Here is a 21,594-nt window from a genome sequence, read left to right as displayed (position 1 = left end):
TTTTTATTTTTTATTTTTCAAAATGTTGATAAATGTCTTAATTTTTAAATAATTAATTAATGCACATACATAGTTTAAACACTCAAAAGACAATACAAGGGCTATGCCTCAAACTTCTGCATCAATAATATCTGCTCTTTCAGCTGTTTAACCTCATTTGTAAACAATATTCTTAAGCTACTAAGATATGTGAAAACAAAGAAAAAGGACCCAAATGAAAGAAGAAGAGAATCCTCCAGAAAAGAAACTAAATGAAACTGAGACAAGCAATTTATTGGGTAGAGTTTGGAGCAATAATTATAAGGATACTCAACAGCATGAAAAAAGACATAGAAATGATAAAAAAAAGACCCATGAGAAATAAAAAATGCAATATCTGAGATAAATAATACACTGGAAAGAATAAACAGTAGATTAGATGAAGCAGATGATCAATTAGTGATTTGGATGACAAAGTAGAAAAATCACCCAAGTGGAACAGCAAAAAGAAAAAAGAATTAAAAAAAAAACAGGAGAGCCTAAGACACCTTTGGAATAACATGAAATATAACAATAGCTGCATAATGGGAATACCAGAAGGAGAAGAGAGCAAGCAAGGGATTGAGAACCTATTTAAGAAATAACGACTGAAAACTTCCCTATCTGGTGAAGAAGAAAAAAAACACACAAGTCCAAGAAGCTCTGAGAGTCCCAAACAAGTTGGACCCAAAGAGTCCTACACCAAGACACATCATTATTAAAATGGCAAAGCTTAAAGTCAAGGAGAGAACCCTAAAAGCTGCAAGAGAAAAGCAGGTAGTTACCTACAAGGGAGCACCTATTAGACTGCCACCTGATTTCTCAACAGAAACATTTTAGGCCAGAAGGGAGTGGCATGAAATATTCAAGGTGATGAAAAGCAAGGACCTACAACCAAAGCCACTTTACCCAGCAAGGCTATCATTTAAAATCAGAGGAGAAATAAGTAGCTTCCCAGACAAGAAAAAGCTAAAGGAATTTGTTAACAGCAAACCAGTATTGCAACAAATGTTAAAGTGCTTGTTTTAAGAAGAAAAGGAGCCCTGACTAGTATGGCTCAGTGGGATGGACATTGTACTGCAAAGCTTAATGATGCAGGTTCACTTCCCAGTCAGGGCAGGTACCCTGTTGGGGGCTTGCAAGAGGCAACCCATTGATGTTTCACTGGCACATCAGTGTGTCTTGCCCTCTCTCTCTCTCTTTCCCTTCCCCTCTCTCTAAATATAAATAGATAAAAATCTTTTTTAAAAATGAAGAAGAAGAGGAAGAAGAAGAAGAAAACAGGAGTATAGTCTAACAATAAAATGGCACTACATACATTTCTATCAATAATCACCTTAAATCTAAATAGCTTAAATGCTCTAATCAAAAGACAGGGTAGCAAAATGGATAAGAAAACAAGACCCATACATATACTTACTCCAAGAGACCCATATCAGATCAAAAGATACACACAGAGTAAAAGTAAAGGGATGGAAAATGATATTTCATGCAAATGGAAAGGAAAAAAAGCTAGGATAACAGTACTTATATCTGACAAAATAGACTTTAAAACTAAGGCTATATAGTAAGAGACAAAGAAGGACACTACACAATGATAAAGGAAACAATCCAACAAGAGGATATCGCCCTGATAAACCTTTACTGCACACAACACAGGAGCACATAAACATGTAAAGCAAATCTTGGTGAATGTAAAGGGGAAGACTGACAGAAATACAGTTATAGTTGGGGATTTTAACACCCCATTGACTTCAATGGATAGATCTTACAGACAGAAAATCAACAAGGAGACATTGGCTCTAAATGGCACACTAGATCAAATGGATTTAACTGCTATCTTCAGAGCATTTCACCCCAAAGCAGCAGAATATACATACTTTTCAAGTCCACATGGAATGTCTTCTAGGATAGACCACATGTTAGGGCATAAAACAGATCTCAATAAATTTAAGAAGATTGAAATCATATCGAGGATCTTCCCTGAACACAATGCTATGAAACTAGAAATCAATCACAAGAAGAACACTAAAACACACAAAGATATGGAAGCTAAATAACATGTTATTAAACAATGAATTGGTCAACAGCAAGATCAAAGAAGAAATCAAAAGATATCTAGACACAAATGAAAATGAGGACACAACAATCCAAAATCTGTGGGACACAAGGAAAGCAATTCTGAGAGAAAAATTCATAATATTACAGGCTTATCTCAAAAACAAAACAAAACAAAACCCAACAAACAAAAAATAGCTCAAATATACTTTACACTTAAAGGAACTTGAGAAAAAACAACAAAGCCCAAAGTGACTAGAAGGAAGGAAATAATAAAGATCAGAGCAGAAATAAACAAAATAGAGTCTTAAAAAAAATGATACAAAAGAGCAATGAATCCAAGAGCTGTTTTTTTTAAAATATAAAGATTGACAAACCTTTAAGCAGATTCATCAAGAAAAAAAGAGGCCCCAAATAAATAAAATCAGAATTGAAAGAGGAAAAATAACAACTGACACCAAAGAAATACAAAGGATTGTTAGAAAATATTATGAACAATTATATGCCAACAAACTGGACAACATGGATGAAATGGATAAATTCCTAGAAACATACAATCTTTCAAAACTAAACCAGGAAGAACCAGAGAATCTGAATAGACAGATTACACCTAGCGAAATTAATTTTAAAAACTCCCAACAAACAAAAACCCTGGACCAGATGGCTTCATGGGTAAATCTTACCAAACATTCTGAGAAGAAACACCTCTCCATGTCAAACTATTTTTAAAAATTCAAGAGAAGGGAGTCTCCGCAGCTCATTTTATGAGACCAGCAATATGTTAATTCCAAAACCAGACAAAGACACTACAAAGAAAGAAAATTATAGGCCCATATCCCTGATGAACATAAATGCTAAAATCCTCAACAAAAATAGTAAACTGAATAGGGCAATGCATCAAAAAGATCATATACCATGATCAAGTGGGATTTATTCTGGGAATGCAAGGTTGGTACAACGTTCACAGATCAATAAATGTGATTCACCACATAAAAAAATGAAGGATAAAAACCACATTATCATATAATAGATGCAGAAAAAGCATTTAATAAAATCCAGCACCCATTTATGATAAAAAAAACTCTAGCAAAGTGGGAATAGAGGGAACACACCTAACATGGGAACATACCTAACATACCAAATAATAAAGGTCATATATGACAAACCTACTCCAGCATCATACCAAATGGGAAAAAACTATAAGCATTCCCTTTAAGATCTGGAATGAGACAAGAATGTCTACTTTCACTTCTATTCAGCAGAGTACTGGAAGTCCTAGCCACAGCAACCAAGCAAAAAAGAAGAAATAAAAGGCATCCAAAATGGAAAAGAAGAAGTAAAACTTTCTTTATTTGTAGATGGCATGATACTATACATATAGAACCCCACAGATTCCATCAAGAAATTACTAGAACTGGTGAATGAATTCAGCAAAGTAGCAGGATACAAACTTAATATCCAGAAATCAGTGTCCTTTTTATATGCCGATAATTAACTAACAGAAAGGGAAATTAATGAAACAATACAATTCACAATTACTTTTAAAAAAACAAAATACCTAGAAATTAACTTAACCAATGATGTAAAAGACCTGTACTCAGAAAATTATAAAACACAGAAGAAAGAAATTGAAGAAGATACAAATAAGGGGAAGCACATACTATGTTCATGGATAGGAAGAATTAACATCATTAAAATGTCCATATTACCCAAAGTACTCTATAGATTCAATGCAATTCCTCTCAAGATTCCAATGATATATTTCACAGAACTAAAACAAGCATTTCAAAAATATGTATGGAACCACAAAAGGCTCCACATAACAACAGTAATCCTGAGAAAGAAGAACAAAGTTGAAGGTATCATGCTACTTAATATCAAACTATATTATAAGGCTATAATATCAAAACAGCCTGGTAGTGGCATAAAAATAGCCACATACTTCAAAGGAACAGAATAGAGAGCCCAGAAATAATCACACCTTTATCATCATTTAATATTTGACAGAGGAAGTAAGTACATACAATAAGCTAAAGATAGTTTATTTGAAAAATGGTATTCGGAAAATTTGACAGATATGTACAGAAAAATCGACCTAGACCACCTCTTTATGCCACACACAAGAATAAACTCAAAATGGATCAAAGACTTAGATGTTGGACCCAAAACCATAAAAATCATAAAAGAAAACATAGGCGGCAAAATCTTGGACATTGCTCATAGCAATATTTTACCAGATATCTCTCCCTGGACAAGAGAAACAAAGGAAAAATAAACAAATTGGGACTACATCAAATGAAAAAGTTTTTACATAGCAAAGGAAAACATCAACAAAATAAAAAGACAACCCACAGAATGGGAGAACATATTCACTGATATATTTGATAAGGGGTTAATATAAAAAATTTATAAATAACTTTAAAGCTCTAGGAGAATCCAAGATGGAGGCATAGGTGGTCACACTGTACCTCCTGGAGCAACCAAAACTAAGGACAACAAGAATTTACAAACAAAAAACAACCAGAACAGAGAGAAATGAACTGAACGGAAGTCTGAACACCATACATCCAGTCCGGTAAGGAGGGGAGGAATCGGAGGCCTATGGAGAGGGGTCGAGGGGTCCTGGCAGGAAAAAGCAGTGGCTGGCAGACGCACGTGCACAGGGCACAGACCGCAGCTGAGGGACCGGTGGCAGACCCTGGGCTCAGGAGGAAAGGAGCAGACCCAGTGAGGTGCGCAAGGCAGCTGGCTGTCTGCAGCCTCACATTCACGCACAGAACTAAGCAAAAACGGGCAGCGCGACACAGGCCGCTCCTGCCAGGGACCCAGCGCCCAGACACAAAGCCTGAAGGCGCTGATTAAAAACACCTGTGGAAGTTGAGGCCGGGAGATTCTCTCAGCCTCACAGGAGACTCCTTGGAGAAACCCACAGAGTCCAAGAGAGTGCACAAGCCCACCCACCCGGGAGCCAGCACCAGAAGGGACCAATTTGCATGTGGGAAGCGGCAAGGGGGACTGGAGTCCTGGTGAGAGCGGAGTGGGCGCCATTGTTCCCTCTCAGACCCCGCCCCCACATACAACGTCACAACTCAGTGACTGAGGTGCCCCACCCTGGTGAACACCTAAGGCTCCACCCCTCATATGTAACAGGTGCGACCAGACCAAAGGAAAAAAACAAAATAAAATAAAAAAGATGGCTCAAACAGAGTTAAAAGCCCCAGAGCCAATTTTTTTAAGCCACCGAGAAATAGCCAACCTATCAGATGCACAGTTCAAAGCACTGGTGATCAGGATGCTCACAGAATTGGTGGACTTTGGTCATAAATTAGATGAAAAAATGCAGATTACAATAAGTGAAATGAAGAAAAATGCACATGGAACCAACTGATGCAAAGGAATCTGAGTTTCAAATCAATGGAAGGGACCAGAAGGAGGAAAGGAACAGCCAAACAGAAAAGAATGGAGAAATAAGAATTCAAAAAAATGAGGAGAGGCTTAGGGACCTCCAGGACACCTTTAAATGTTCCAATATCCCAATTACAGGGGTACCAGAAGGGGAAGAGGAAACACAACAAGTGGAAAAGTTATTTGAACAAATAATAAAGGAGAACTTCCCCAATATGTCAAGGGAAATAGACTTCCAGGAAGTCCAGGAACCTCAGAGAGTGCCAAAGAGGTTGGACCCAAGGAGGAACACGCCAAGACACATCATAATTACATTACCCAAGATAAAAATGAAGGAGAGAATCCTAGAAGCAGCAAAAGATAAGGGGACAGTTACCTACAAAGGAGTTCCCATCAGACTGTCAGCTGGTTTCTCAAAAGAGATCTTGTAGTCAAGAAGGGGCTGGAAAGAAGTATTCAAAGTCATGAAAGGCAGGGACCTACATCCAAGAATATTCTATCCAGCAAAGCTTTCATTTAGAATGGAAGGGGAAATAAAGTGCTTCTCAAATAGGCCAAGTTAAAGGAGTTCATCATCATCAGGCCCTTATTATATGAAATGTTAAAGGGATTTATCTAAGAAAAAGAAGATAAAAAATATGAACAGTAAAAAAGACACCAAACTCACAGTTAGTAACAAACAGACCTAAAACAAAAGCAAACTAAGCAAACAAAGAGAACAGGAGTGGAACCACAGAAGTGGAGATCACATGGAGGGTTAGCAACAGGGAAGTGGGAAGAGGAGAGAGGGGGAAAAGATATAGAGAATAAGTAGCATAGACAATAGGTAAATAGGGGGAGGGCAGGAATGGTGTGGGAAATGTAGAATTGAAAGAACTTATGACACATGGACATGAACTAAAGGGGAGTGAAGGGGGAGAATGGGACAATTGTAATAGCATAATCAATAAAATATATTTTTTAAAAAAGGTGAGTGAAGTTTAAACAGATACAAATAAATAAACAATTTTTATAAACAACAACAAAAAAGAACTTTAAAGCTCAACATCAAAAAAAACAAACAAACAACCCAATTAAAAAATGGGCAAAGGACCTGAATAGATGCTTCTCCAGAGAATACATACAGATGGCCAACAGGTATATAAAAGACGTTCAGTGTCACTAATCATTAGAGAAATTCAAATTAAAACCACAATGAGATATCCTCTTATACCTATCAGATGGCTATCATCCACAAATCAGCAAACAACAAGTGCTGGTGAAGATGTGGAGAAAGGGGAACACTTTTGCACTGTGGGTGGGAATGCAGACTGGTATAGCCACTGTGGAAACAGTATGGAGATACCTCAAAAAATTAAAAATGAATCTGCCTTTTGACCCAGTGATCCCACTTCTGGGCATATGTACTAATGAACTCAAGACACTAATTCAAAAGAATGTAAGCACCTTGTGTTCATTGCAGTGTTATTTACAATTGCCAAAATATGGAAGCAGCCCAAGTGTTCATCAGTAGATGAGCAGATAAAACAATTATGGGATATTTACACAATGGAATACTACTTGGCTATAAAAAAGAAGGAAATTTTATGCTCTGTGACAGCATGGATGGCCCTAGAGAACATTATGCTAAGTGAAATAAACAAGTCAGAGAAAGGTAAATACCATATGATTTCACTCATACATGGAATCTAATGAAAAAACTGAACTAACAAGCACAATAGAGATAAACTCAGAGATCAGGACAGCTAAGGGGGTGGAGGAAGGTTAGTGGGTAGAGGGATTAAGCTAAAAGGAAAGAGGACTATGGCCATGACCATACTCAAGTATGGTGATTTCAGGGGCAAGTGCTATAAGGGGACTAAATGTTAATGGAACAAATACAATAAAAAATTAAAAAATAAAAAATTTACAACAAGTAGTATCTGGTCTTGGTGTGCCCTGTACCTCTTGCCTAGTGATCCTAGGTGCGGCACTAGTGACACCTGGCCTTGGTTCACAACTTGGCCTCTCCTAGGCACCTCCAAGACTAGCACAAGTAGCAGCCATCTGCAGATCACTTTGTAGCTCATGCCAGGAGGTCCCAGGAAGAGCACAGGCAGTGGCTGAAGGCTCTAAAGCCAGCACACCCGGTGGACAGCTTCGGATCAGTTGAAACATCACCCAACCACCTCCACAAACAAAACACTGTAGGGGCAGACTCTGTAGGCACCAAAGCCCCACTGAAGTAAGTCCTGCTCTGTGGGGTTGGGCCCTGCTCAGCTGATTCTCAATGGTGGTTGGTGATTGTAGCCAGTCCTTGCAGCCATTTGCCTTGGGGGTAAATCCTTATTACTCATGTGCCAACATCAATCAAGGCTCAAATACAACAGGACAGTGTACATAGCCCACAAGGTGGGGTAGGGACACAACTGGAGTGCCTAGCTCAGGTGAATGAGGAGGCTGTGCCACTGGATCCTACCAGATACCTACTACATAAGGCCACACTACTAAGCCCGGAGACATAGCAGCTCTACCTAATACATAGAAACAAACATGGGGAGGCTGCCAAAATGAGGAGACAAAGAAATGTTTTACAAATGGAAGACAAGAACAAAACTCTAGAAAAAGAACTAAACAAAACGGAGAAAGGTAATCTACTAGATGCAGAGTTCAAAACACTGATTATATGTATGCTCAGTGAACTTAGGGAAAGAGTAGATTAATTTAGTGAGAATTTCAATAAAGAGATAGAAAACATAAAAAGAAAACTAGAAAACATAAAAAAGAAAAAGTCAGAAATGAAGAATACATTATAGGGAATCAACAGTGAAGTGGATGAAGCAGAGGACCAAATCAGAGTTTTGGAAGATGACAAAGCAGAAAATACATAATCAGAACAGAAACAATTTGAAAAATGAGAATAGTGTAAGGAGCCTCTGGGTCAACTTCAGGCATACCAACATTTGCAACATGAGGGTGCCAGAAGCATTAGAGAGAGAGCAAAAAATTAAAAACCTATTTGAAGAAATAATGATGAAAAACTTCCATAACTTGGTAAAAGAAATAGACATACAAGTCCAGGAAGCACAGAGAGTCCTACCTAAACAAGAAGAACCTGAGGAGGCCCATACGAAGACACATCACAATTAAAATGCCAAAGGTTAAAGACAAAAAGAGAACATTAAAAGCAGCAAGAGAAAAGAAAACAGTTAGTTACTTACAAGGTTGCTCACATCTGGCTGTCAGCTGATTTCTCAACAGAAACTTTGCAGGCCAGAAGGGATTGGCAGGATATATTTAAAGTAATAAAAAGCAAGAACCTACCACCAAGATTACTCTACCCAGCAAGGCTATCATTTAGAATCAAAGAACAAATAAAGGTCTTTCCAGACAAGAAAAAGCAAAAGGAGTCCATTACCACCAAACCAGTATTACATGAAATGTTAAAGGGTCTTCTTTATGAAGAACTAAAAAAAGATAAAAAAATGTCATGCTGGAATGACAATAAACACATATCTATCAAGAACTGGATCTAAAAATCAAAATAAACAAAAATCAGAACAGAAATAACTCTTAGATACAGAGAACATTTTGATGGTTGCCAGATGGGAAGGGTTTGGGGGAATAGGTGCAACAGGTGAAGGGATTAAGAGATATAAACTGGTAGTTACAGAATATCATGGGAATGTAAAGTATAACCTAGGAAATAGTCAATAATATTGTAGTAACTGTATATGGTGCTAGATACATACTAGATTTATCTGGGTGACACTTAGTAAGTTATATAATGTCAAATCATTGGGTTATGCACCTGAAACTAATATAATATTGTAGGTCAGGTGTAATTGAAAAATAAAAAAAATTATTTAATGTCAATAAATTAATAAAAAAATAAAAGAGGAGTATAGGTTTTTGGTTTTTTTATATATGATTTATACAAATCAAGACATTCCTATACCTATTAAAGTACCAATGGCATATTTCACAGATATAGAACAAACACTTCCAAAATTTATATGGAACCATAAACAACCCCAAATACCTGCAGCAATTTTGAGAAAGAAGAACAAAGTAGGAGGTATCACAATACCTGACATCAAACTGTATTACAAGGGCACTGTAATCAGAACAGCCTGGTACTGGCATAAGAACAGACACATGGACCAATGAAACAGAATAGGGAGCCCAGAAATAAACCCAAATCTCTGTGATCGATTAATATTTGACAAAGGAGACAGAAGCATAAAATGGAGTAAAAATAGCCTCTTCAACAAATGGTATTGGGAAAGCTGGACAGCTACATTCAAAGAAATGAAACTTGATCACCAACTTATACCATACACAAAAATAAGTTTGAGGCGGACAAAAGACTTAAATATAAGTCCTGACACCATAAAAGTCCTTCAGGAGAACTTAGGCATGAAAATCTCAGATATTCCATGCAGCAATATTTTCACTGGTATGTCCCCTAAAGCAAGGTACATAAAGGAAAGAATAAACAAATGGGATCTCATCAAAATGAAAAGCTTCTGCATTGCTAAAGAAAACAATATTAAAATGAAAAGAGAACCAAACATATGGGAAAACATAGCTGCCAATGATACCTCAGACAAGGGTTTGATCTCCAAAATATATAAAGAACTCACACGACTCCACTTCAGGAAGACAAACAACCCAATTGAAAAATGGGCAAATGACTTGAACAGACACTTCTCCAAGGAGGACATACAAAGGACCCAGAGACATATGAAAAGATGCTCAGCATCACTAGCCATCAGAGAGATGCAAATTAAAACCACAATGAGGTACCACTTCACACTGGTCAAAATGTCCATCATAAACAAAGCAACAAACAACAAGTGTTGGAGAGGATGTGGGAAAAGGGACCCTAGTGTACTGTTGGTGGGAATGCAGACTGGTGCAGCCACTGTGGAAAGCAGTATGAAATTTCCTCAGAAAACTAAATATGGAGCTGCCTTTTGATCTGGTAATTCCACTGCTAGGATTTTATTCTAAGCACCCTGAAACACCAATCCAAAAGAACCTATGCACCCCAATGTTTACAGCAGCACAATTTACAATAGCCAAGTGCTGAAAGCAACCTAAGTGCCCATCAGTAAATGAGTGAATCCAAAAACTATGGTACATTTATATGATGGAATACTACACAGCAGAAACAAAGGAGCTCCTACCCTTTGCGACAGCATGGATGGAACTGGAGAGCATTATGCTAAGTGAAGTAAGCCAGGCAGTGAAAGGCAAATACCATATGATCTCACCTTTAACTAGAACCTAATCACAAAACAAACAAGCAAGCACAATATAACCAGAGATATTGAAATTAAGAACAATTGGACAGTAACCAGAGGGGATAATGGGGGGAAAAGGGGAGTTTTCAGGAACAACTATAAAAGACACATGGACAAAACCAAGAAGGGGTGGAAGCAGGGGAGGGAGGTGGGGATGGCTGGGGTTGGGGGGAGAGGTGGGGAGCAAGGGCAGAAAACTGTACTTGAACAGTAAAATTTAAAAGTATTAAAAAAAGAAAGACCTTCCTTTTCTGGCCTGTCGCTGGTTGCAAATTCCTGTAGTTAGAGGAAGAAAGAAAAATGAATTCTTTGCCCTGTCCACTTTGTCTCACTTGTCATTTGAAGGGAAACATCATGCATTTATAATGCAACCTAATTGTGGAAGGAAGGGAGAAAGAGAGGGAAAGACACATGAATGTGAGAAACATCTATTGGTTGCCTCTCGTACACACCCTGACCCAGGGACTGAACCTGCAACCCAGGTATGTGCCTTGACAGGGAATCAAACTGGCGACATTTTGCTTTTCAGGATAACCCTCAACCAACTGAGCCACACCAATCAGGGCTTGGTATATATTCTTTTTAAAATTAATTTTTAGATTGGAGCCTTGGGTTTTGAACAAACTGTTTAATGACGTGAACATTTTTTCCAGCACCAGAAGTTATTTTCCTAAAAACCATAACAATTTGTACCCTTAATGAGAGCAGCTGAGAGTGAGGCCTAAGAGTTTTAAATTTTTCTGACTTGATAATTATATAACTATATTTCCTTATTTAAGTTTGCATATCTTTACTACTAGAGATTAAACATTTTCACACATAGTAGTCATTCATAGTTGTAATTATTGACTGTGTATTGTAAACTGTCTTAGTCTCTTTATTTTCTAGGGTACTACTATTTTTCTATGATTTCTATTGAGTCCTCTGAATGTCAAAAATAATTATAAGTAGTACATTCATTGAGTTTAAGCCAAATGTTTTACTGTAGAGCTGCTTGTAAACAATGTATTGGGCATCACTTCTAACTCTACTTGTTCATTTTGTTAAAATGTGAAAAGGAAGATTACAGTTTGTGATGTCTGAGCTATTAGAATTATAAATCTGTGAGGTTCAAAATAACAAGTACCACTCTAATTACATTATAATTCATCAAAATTCAGTGGCTATTTCTTGAGTGCCCACCATGGGCTAGGGACTGTTCTCAGGGCTGGGAGTCCAATCTTGCTTGGGGCAGCCAAGCAAGGTGGGGGCCTGTGTAGAGAACCAATCTGCCTGGCAATGGCAATTGTAGCTCACCATATTGAAAAACCCAGTAGGCACATTGTGGCACGCAGGAGCCAAACCCACAGATCAGTTCTCCCGTGGGAAATCAGGCCTGCATCATACCTAGGCTGCTTTGTGTCTTGCTCTTGCTAAAACTCCCTCACCCTTAGTTCAGGCAGCAAATGCTTACTGCATATCTTTAAAGCAACTTCCTGAAGTCTGTGCTAATTCTCCCAAGAATTGAAGTGTAACCAGGCCTATTACTCTTATCGTTCCCTTCCATTTGCAACATTTTTCCTTGTTAATCTGTAAGAAGTAATCAGTAACATCCCTTCTGTTGCTATCTGTAAAAAGTAATTACCTGAAGTAAACCTAAGCATAATGAATGAAAACCTTCTTTTATGTATGCTATTAGAAAGCCAATAAAAGCTTGTCAAGGCAAGGGTCAGCATGCTCTTCCTTTGAGTGGCCGTGCCATCCCTTTTCCTCCACAGGACTCAGTAGTCCATGTGAATTTGTCTCATATCTCATCCATAGCACCGCAGATACTGCGGGCCGGTGACTGCACCAGGCTTGCATCCCCTTCAATTTACTGTCTTTACTCTAGTACCTTAATAATCTAGAATACACTTGAGAGCAGCCAAGACTTTAGAAATTGTGGGATTACTCAGTGGAAAGTATCTTAGGCAGTAAGTTAAAGTGATAGGGGGCTGCTGGTGAGACAGTTACATGTGGCACCCAGTGACAATAGATGTGATGACCTCCTGGCCCGAGTTCTAGAAGCTCACAGTTGGAACCATCTAACCTCACCTGCCCCTTCATTCCTATTCTACCTTCTGAGGTTAATGTGGCTCCAAGGTCAGGGAAATTTGACTACAGGAACCAGAGCTTGTGGCTCTGCCTCAAGTTACTCTCAGCGCTGATCCAGCTCTTACCTTTGTCTTCTTGCACTGGACTCTTGGAGGGGGTGACCAAGTCCCTGCCTGCCATCCCGATTCTAGGAACATATGCCCAGCCTTATGTCTCCACCCCTGGCTTCCCTCACCCCTACCTAATTCCCCCCTAATATACTAGTTCTTTGACCCTGGGCTCTCTTGTTCAAACCAGAGCACTATTAGTCCCTGTGGCTGGATTCTGATTGTCTGCTGCCATGCTTCTCTCATGAAAACCATCTGCCTGACTCTAACACTAGCTGGAGTCACACTTGCTGAAACCTTTCCACTTAGCACCACAGATGTCTTTCTGTTGCCTCCAGAAAATATTTAGTAGATGGAATAGAAGTGGGAGATATGGAATCTAAAAAGAACAATTTTGGAGGACTCCGGCTTGGATGACTGAAGGAATGATGGTTTCATTCAGTGAGATTGGGAACCAGGGAGAAGCAGGCTTGCTGGGAAATATGACAGGTCAGTTTCGGACACATTGAATTTGAGGTGCCCGTATTGTCTCCTGAAGCTCAAGATAGTGTTACATTGCATAAATATTTCTCTCTCTCTCTTTGTGTGTATATATATTCACATATACATACACAAAGGCAACATTTTAAAAGCTAAGCACCTGCCAGTGATCAAGATTTCTATATTCATGTATAGCTGGAAAGATCACAGAGAAAAACATAGTTCTTTTCCCATTATGCAAATCTGTATGTGTTGTTAATCAACAGTTCTGTATAATTAGAAGCTTATTTCCATGTTAATTTAGAAAGTCTTTAAACCCTGAAATTTGCCTAAAGTCAGTAAGGTCAAATGTTTAATAAATATTGATTCAAAGGGAAACACTACAGGTCAATGCTTCTAACCTGAAAAATTACTCAATCTGTGTCTGATTGAGTAGACACAAGTCTAGTTTGCATAGAGTTTGTGATTGTTTCCAAATCTGCCAATTGTTTTTTTCTACCCTTACATATGAAAAACAATGTATTGAGTACCCAAGAATAACTTTTGAAAAATGACTCAAGATTTGATTGCACCACAAGACACTAAATCAATACAAGAAAGTCTGGGGGAAGAGTATCTCCCTACCACATTTGGGGGTGTACACTCCTTTAATGGGGCACTCATAATTCTGATTACAGTTAATGGGGGTTGCTTGTGTATATCATGAGGTGCACAAGCCTCGCCATCTCTATCAGGGAAGGATTCCTTTTGTGTTGATCTCTTCGCTGTGTTTTCATTCTACCTTTTAAAACCATTACACCTGACAGAGTTGTGAGTGCATTACAGGTAACTTTAAGAAGCTGTCATTATCTCCTCTCTCTTAACCACATAATAGGGGGTAGAAAAGTGAGAGCACAGTATAGACACCATGCTGAGGAAAAGGAACTTGCCTTGAATTTTTGAACCCTCAGCCTATTTTCTGTAATGCTCAGTGGTGAATCACTCTTAAGTGCTCCATCATTCACTAGGATATGTGCTTCCTGCCAAAGGTTACCAGATTACAAAAGTATCCTTAGCTCAGAAGGGACTCATAATTTACCATCACCTTATTTTGACACTAAGAGAGAAAATATGTGCATCAAGACAAGCAGAGAAAATGATGAAAAAAAAAAGTATATTAAGTTAACAATGCAGCAAACACTCCAAAGGGAAAAAATATAGACTAGAACAATAGTAAGGATAATAGAAAGTAATGCTATTAAATTATGAGGTGATATTTGCTGCTCAGCCTATGAGCATTCCCCTGAATGAAGGTGGTTTCTTAAAGAGCTTCCCTCAGGCATGAAAAGAAATGGGAAAGTTAAGATAGCTCCCAAAGTTGGAAGGAAATAGTTAGTTGTGCCAATGCTCCTAAAAGACATGATCAAGTACATTTCCTGAAGGTGAGATAGAGGTGTTTTTAAAAAATTAAAAATACCAGTGACTTGAGAAGAGATGTTAACATGCAAAATATGAGCAATCTCAAGGCCACAGAGGCAAGGTGGTGAAAACCTCAGGAAGTTAGGCAACCAAAGTGAAATCTTAGAGGGCTCTGATTAACATGTAGAAAAAATAGTAGAGCTGCAATATTTATGAAAAGATGCTAGGATGTATGCTCTTTATATGCTCCTGTATATAAAAATTTCACAGGAATGTGTACCTGTGAATTTTAGTACATTTCATTTTTCAAAGTTATAACCAAACAAGTGACATTTACAAAAAAAATACTAAAAGTATAGTTACCGGAAAATTTCTCCACAAATGCCGCTACAACTTTCTTTTCTACAACATAATCTCACTGTAAACTTTGAATGGTGAGGATTTATATCACAACACTTTCAACAAACAGTTATAAATGCAAGAGTTGACTACTTGGGAGACCTCACTGGAGCCCCTTTAATATTTTGAGATGCCTGATTCACTGGGTAACAGAGCACATTTCTCACCCTTTCACATTCATTCTTCTTCCTATTTGGGTGTGTGCTACATCTTTCTGACGGTTTGAAAGTACGCTTATTTGTCTAAGTGCCACAGTTTAACATGTTACTTTTTCTTAACTTCTTAATTGACTGTAACATATATATAGTAAAGAGGACCCTTGTTTTTTATTTATTTTTAGTATATTTTATTGATTATGCTATTACAGTTATCTCATTTTTTTTCTCCCCTTTATTCCCCTCTGCCCCACACCACCCCCCACCAGCACTCCCCCACCCTTAGTTCATGTCCATGGGTTGTAAATGTAAGTTCTTTGGCTTCTCCATTTCCCATACTATTCTTAAGTCCCCCTATTTTGTACCTACCATTTATGCTTCTTATTCCCTGTACCTTTTCCCCCTATTCTCCCCCTCCCCTCCCCACTGATTACCCTCCATGTGATCTCCATTTCTGTGATTCTGTTCCTGTTATAGTTCTTTGCTTAGTTTGTTTTCATTTTGTAGGTTCATTTGTTGATAGTTGTAAATTTGTTGTCATTCTACTGTTCATATTTTTGATCTGCTTCTTTTTCTTAGATAAATCCCTTTTACATTTCATATAATAAGGACTTGGTGGTGATGAATTCCATTAGCTTTCCCTTGTCTGGGAAGCACTTTATCTGCTCTTCCATTCTAAATGATAGCTTTGCTGGATAGAGTAATATTGGATGTAGGTCCTTGTCTTTCATGACTCTGAATACTTCTTTCCAGCCCCTCTTGCCTGCAAGGCCCCTTTTCAGAAATCAGCTGATAGTCTTATGGGAACTTCTTTGTAGGTAACTATCTCCTTTTGCTGCTTTCAAGATTCTCTCCTTATCTTTAATCTTAAGTAATGTAATTATGATGTGCCTTGGTGTGTGCTTCTTTGGGTCCAACTTGTTTGGGACTCTCTGAGCTTCCTGGGCTTCCTGGAAATCTATTTCCTTTGCCAGTTTGGGGAAGTTCTTCATTATTTTTTTCAACTAAGCTTTTAATTTCTTCTCCTGTTCTCTTTCTGGTGCCCCTATGATTCAGATGCTGGAACATTTAAAGTTGTCCCAGAGGTTCCTAAGCCTTTCCTCATTTTTTTGAATTCTTGTTTCTTCATTCTGTTCTGGTTGAATGTTTATATCTTCCTTCTGCTCCAAATCATTGGTTTGAGTCTTAGTTTCCTTCCTTTCACTGTTGGTTCTCTGTTTATTTTTTTTATTTCACTTTTCATAGCCTTCACTTTTTCCTCTATTTTACAACCACACTCAGACATTTCTGTAAGCAACCTGATTACCAGTGTTTTGAATTCTGCATCTGATAGGTTGGCTATCTTTTTGTCATTTAGTTGTATTTTTTCTGGAGCTTTGATCTGTTCTTTTCTTTGGGACATAGTTTTTGTTTGGTGCACCTGTTACATACTAAGGGGCAAAGGCTTAGGTATTTGCCAGGGTAGGGCAACCCATGTTGTTGCAGTATAGTGGGGTCAGTGGGGAAAAGGTTTGAGAGGGAACAATGCTGTTTGCTCAGCTCTCAGCTGGCTTTCAGTCACTTCCCCCGCTACCCACAAGCAAATTGGGCCCTTCTGGTGCTGATTCCCTGGTTCATGGGCTTGTGTATGTTTTAGAACCTGTGGTCTCTCCAATGAACTTTCCTGTGAGGCTGGGAGTTTCTTCCACAGTGGCAATTACCACATTTTTTAATAGCCAGAAGTTTTGAGGCTTTATTTCTCCATGCTAGAACCCTGGGTTGTGTGGTCTGTCTCTCTCCCCAGTTGTTCCTCTTGATTTATTCACATGCAAATGTGGGATGGCCTGGTCCTCTATCTGCCATCTTACTGTGTGTTCAGAGGACCCTTCTTAAAGATAGAATTTTCTACAGATTATATAAATTGGTAAAATGTATACAACTTTACAATTTACAATTGTATAATGAGCTGTCTGCAGACTATATAAATTCATGTGGCCCCAGCCCATATCAAGATGTGGAACATTACCAACACCCCAGACACCTTCCCAGGTCCCTCTCCAGTCAATACCCTGTACCTCAATGGCAACACTCTGTCTTATATCATCAGTGTCGTTTCGCCTGCTTTAAAATGCCATGTAAAGAAATCCTACACTATGTTCAATATATTTCTCCAAAAAACTTTCCATAAGTTCACATAATTGAGTTCAAGTGTAATTCTAGATATGAATTTGTTCAACAAATGCAAATTTTATCTATTTCTATCCTCTCTTATAAGCTATTCTGAGATTTAAAATGCAAATACCTCCAATCTCCCCCCTCAACCTAAAACAAAAAACCTTTTCAGCACTAATGCTCACTCTAACTCCTCCTCAATCCTGCCAATTTAGGAGTGACATAGTGGTTTGAACTAAGTAATAGCTGGACTACTGACCTTTCTTCAACCATTACGGTCTTTCTAATCAATGCTGACAATGGTTTTTTAAAAGAGTTAAAAATGAAACAAAACAAAAGCCTGGGTTTTTCTGATATTTTTATATATATCAAAGATTTGATACTTACATATATATATATTCTTCACTTTACCCTAGGTTCTAAGACATCTAATCCCCTTCTAGAGAGACATTCATTATTACTCACTTCTTCTATGTCTGTGCAAAAATAGTATACACATGTATATGTGTCATTTTTTAGCACACATGGAATCATTCTATGCAAATTATTCTGTATTTAGGGTTTTTTTTATTGTAAATTATATTGGAGGTCATTTGCCATCAACACATGGAGAATTACCTTGCTAATTTTAATGGTACTGCATTCTATGGCTGCACCTTTATCTACTTAATCAGATTTTAGGATTTGAAAACCAGCCAGTAATTCTTTAATTACAATAAGATGGAAATTTCAGGACACTAAGAGACAGAAACTAGTTTTCACATATACTTTATTCCCCACTAAATGGATGAAATTCCAACCAATATCTAGATCTTCCCCACACCACTTTCAGCTCCCTGCCTGAAAGCATCAGTCTTTAGTCCCTGGTGCCCAGAGCTGACAACAGTCTCTGCATGAGGAGGGTCAAAGAATAGAAGAGGGGTTGCCTATGATCTTAGAGAGGTTGCCAAGGAAGGGAAGAGATATTCTGACCTTTTAAAAAAAAGCAGTAGTAGTTTTAAGACTGATCAGGAACAAGGCAAGGGTGCTTTCTTTCATCAGTTTTATTCAGCATTGTACTGGAAATTCTAGCCAGAGAAATTTAGACAAGAAAAGGATACAAAATGCATGCAAATTAGACAAAAAGAAGTAAAACTACCTCTATTTACAGGTGACATTATCTTATATACAGAAAATCCTAAAGAATTCATACACATGCACAGAAAGCTGTTAGAATAAATAAATGAATCCAGCAAAGTTACAGTATACAAGATTAATACACAGGTCCTGGCCAGGTAGCTCAGTTGGTTAGAGCATCATCCTGATATGCCAAGGTTGCAGGTTTGATCCCTGGTCAAGACACATACAAGAAGCAACCAATGAAGCATAAATAAGTAAGAAAACTAATTAATGTCTCTATTCCTCTCTGTCTCTCTGTCTCTCTCTAATTTTAAAAAGATTAATACACTAATTCTGTTTTTTAATACACTAACAAAGAACAACCCAAAATGGATATTAAAAAAATACATTTTCAATAGCATCAAAAAGAATTAAATATTAGGTAAAACTGAGCCAAGGAGAGCAAGGCTTGTACACTGAAAAATGAAAAAAAATGCTAAAAAGGAGGTCTACTGAAAGAAATTAAAGAGCTAAATAAATGGAAAATATTATATGATCATAGATTGAAAGACGATATTGTTAAGATGCAATACTCCCCAAAGTGATCTACCAATTCAATACAATTGCAACCAAAACCGCAATGGCCCTTTCTGCAGAAGTAGAAATATCCATCCTAATGTTCATATAAAATTTTAAAGGACTCCAAATAGCCAAAATAACCTGAAAAAAACACAACATTGGAAGTCTCACACTTTCTGATTCCGAAGCTTAACTACAAAGCAAAGGTGATCAAAACACTCCATCACTCCAAAAGGTTCTCTTATGTCCTGTTGGCAATTAGTCACTCTCTCTTTCCCAACCCTAGCAAACCACTGGTTTGCCCTCTGTTGTTGTAGTTCTGCCTTGTGTAGGATTTCATAGATATGGAATCATACAGTACACAGTCATTTATATTTGGCTTCTTTCACTTAGCATGTTTTCAAGATTCATTCATGCTGCTGCACACTTGATTACTTCAGTCCTCTCTGTTGCTGAGTAGTATTCCATTGTCTGGATATATTACAATTTATTCATTCATCAGTTGGTGGACATCTGGCTTATTTACAGTGTTTTTCTTTGTTGTTGTTTTATTATTTTTAAATTTTATAGTTTCATTCTGCTTTGTCAAATTCTAGATTTCATTTATCCTGTTAGCAACTAATTGAAATTTTTTAATATGTGGATTAGTGATTTTCACCCATTGTCTTTTCAGATATTGCTACTGCCCTGTTTTCTCTCCCCTTTCCTTGCAGAGCTTCATTAGATGCTTGCTAGACCTTCTCCCCCATCCTCTATGTTTCTAAATCTTTCTCATGTGTTATATTTTTTGTCTCTGTACTTCATTTGAAGTAATTTATTTAGTACTATCTTTTAATAAGAAAATTTTCTCTTTTAACCTGCCCTTAATATTTCTAGGGCTCTGGAAAGAGTACAAATGTAAGGCCATATGCTATGTGGATATATTTAAAATTAGAAATCAAGCTAGCAAAGAAATAAATAAAATATATTCCACCCCCTATCTTGATGAAGGCCAGGTTTGAATTTAAAATTCTTGGATACCTACAGCTATGGCCTCTGTTACAGAAGCACAGAGACAGCTGACTCCTTACTGCAAGCCTGAAACTCCTCCCTTTCTATTCTGGGCTCCATATCACATTGTAAGGAACATCAAGTGTACACATTTAGACGGACAACCTACAAATCCAAATTTTATCTACAATGCCATGCCCCAAGAGCCATTTCTTGGCAAGCCCCTGAGGATTTAGTCTACCTTCAGGAGAGAGACATGGGGAGGAACTAGAAGCAGGCTCAGGACCATTTGAGCTGAGAATTTCAGGGTCCATGGGGCCAGGAGTATGATCTAGAAGGGAGCATATAGACTCCATGTGACTGGCCATATTCTTAACCACGAAGATTCATTGTGGCTGCCTGAGGGCCAGAGATGACTCCAAAGTACAGGGCCTAAGGCTATATAAGGCAACTACTATACTGCTCTCTGTAGCTAGGGTAAATCCATCTTTGAGTTTTTCATTTTATACACTATATTATTAATTTCTATAAGTTCCAGTCGATTCTTTTTACAATCTGCTACTTTAGTCATATTTTTTGTTCCTTCTTTTATTTTTTAAAATATGTTAACCATATTTATTTTATATCCTGAGTTCGATGATCCAAGTTCAATTATCCTTATATCTGAAGTCTTCGTGGATCTTATTCTGCTATCTGTTGTTTTGGTTGGTTGGCTCTTGCTTCTTGTGCCTTCTTTCTTTGTGTGTTTTCTGATGTTTGAGCTCATATTTCTTGAAATTTATCTATGTGAAATTTCTCAAAGCCTGTAATAAGGATGACTTTCTATAAAAAAATTGCTTCTCCCAAGCACCTGAGCATATAAGAAGCCTGGGACAACTTTAAATCAAAATTTTAGACTATATTTTTATAAACCATCCAGATCCTGAAATTTTAGGCTGAAAAATCCTTGTAAGGGCTCACTTGTGATTAAATATTCTCATATTTGCCTCCTCATTCCTATCCTACTCAGTGCCAGAGTTGTTGGATAATTTTGCAGGAATGGAGGTAGATTTCTTACAGCAAGGATTTATTGGGAAGTTTCCTTTTTAAAATTCTAGTCTACAGTAGGCCTTGGGCTCTGTCTCTTGTGATTTGACCCCATAAAGCTGTGAAATTAGGCAAATGCTCTAGGTTCCCACCATCTTTTGTCTTAAGTATTCCTTACTTTCTTGCCAGCTGATTAAAACAAGAAGAAAGGTATTTTATCTTGCATTTTCATCCAGTGTCTTTAGATGTTTTCAAAAGGTCGCTTGGGTTACCTGGCCTGATTTATTGCTATAAAAGTCTTACACAATCTTAACATTTGTCCAATTTATCTATTTTTCTTAATTCCCACTTCTAATGCATTGGCTCACA

Source organism: Phyllostomus hastatus, unplaced genomic scaffold (assembly GCF_019186645.2).
Source record: "Phyllostomus hastatus isolate PE091 unplaced genomic scaffold, TTU_PhHast_1.1 phas_contig_1, whole genome shotgun sequence".
Taxonomy (NCBI): domain Eukaryota; kingdom Metazoa; phylum Chordata; class Mammalia; order Chiroptera; family Phyllostomidae; genus Phyllostomus; species Phyllostomus hastatus.
This window is presented reverse-complemented; position numbering follows the sequence as displayed.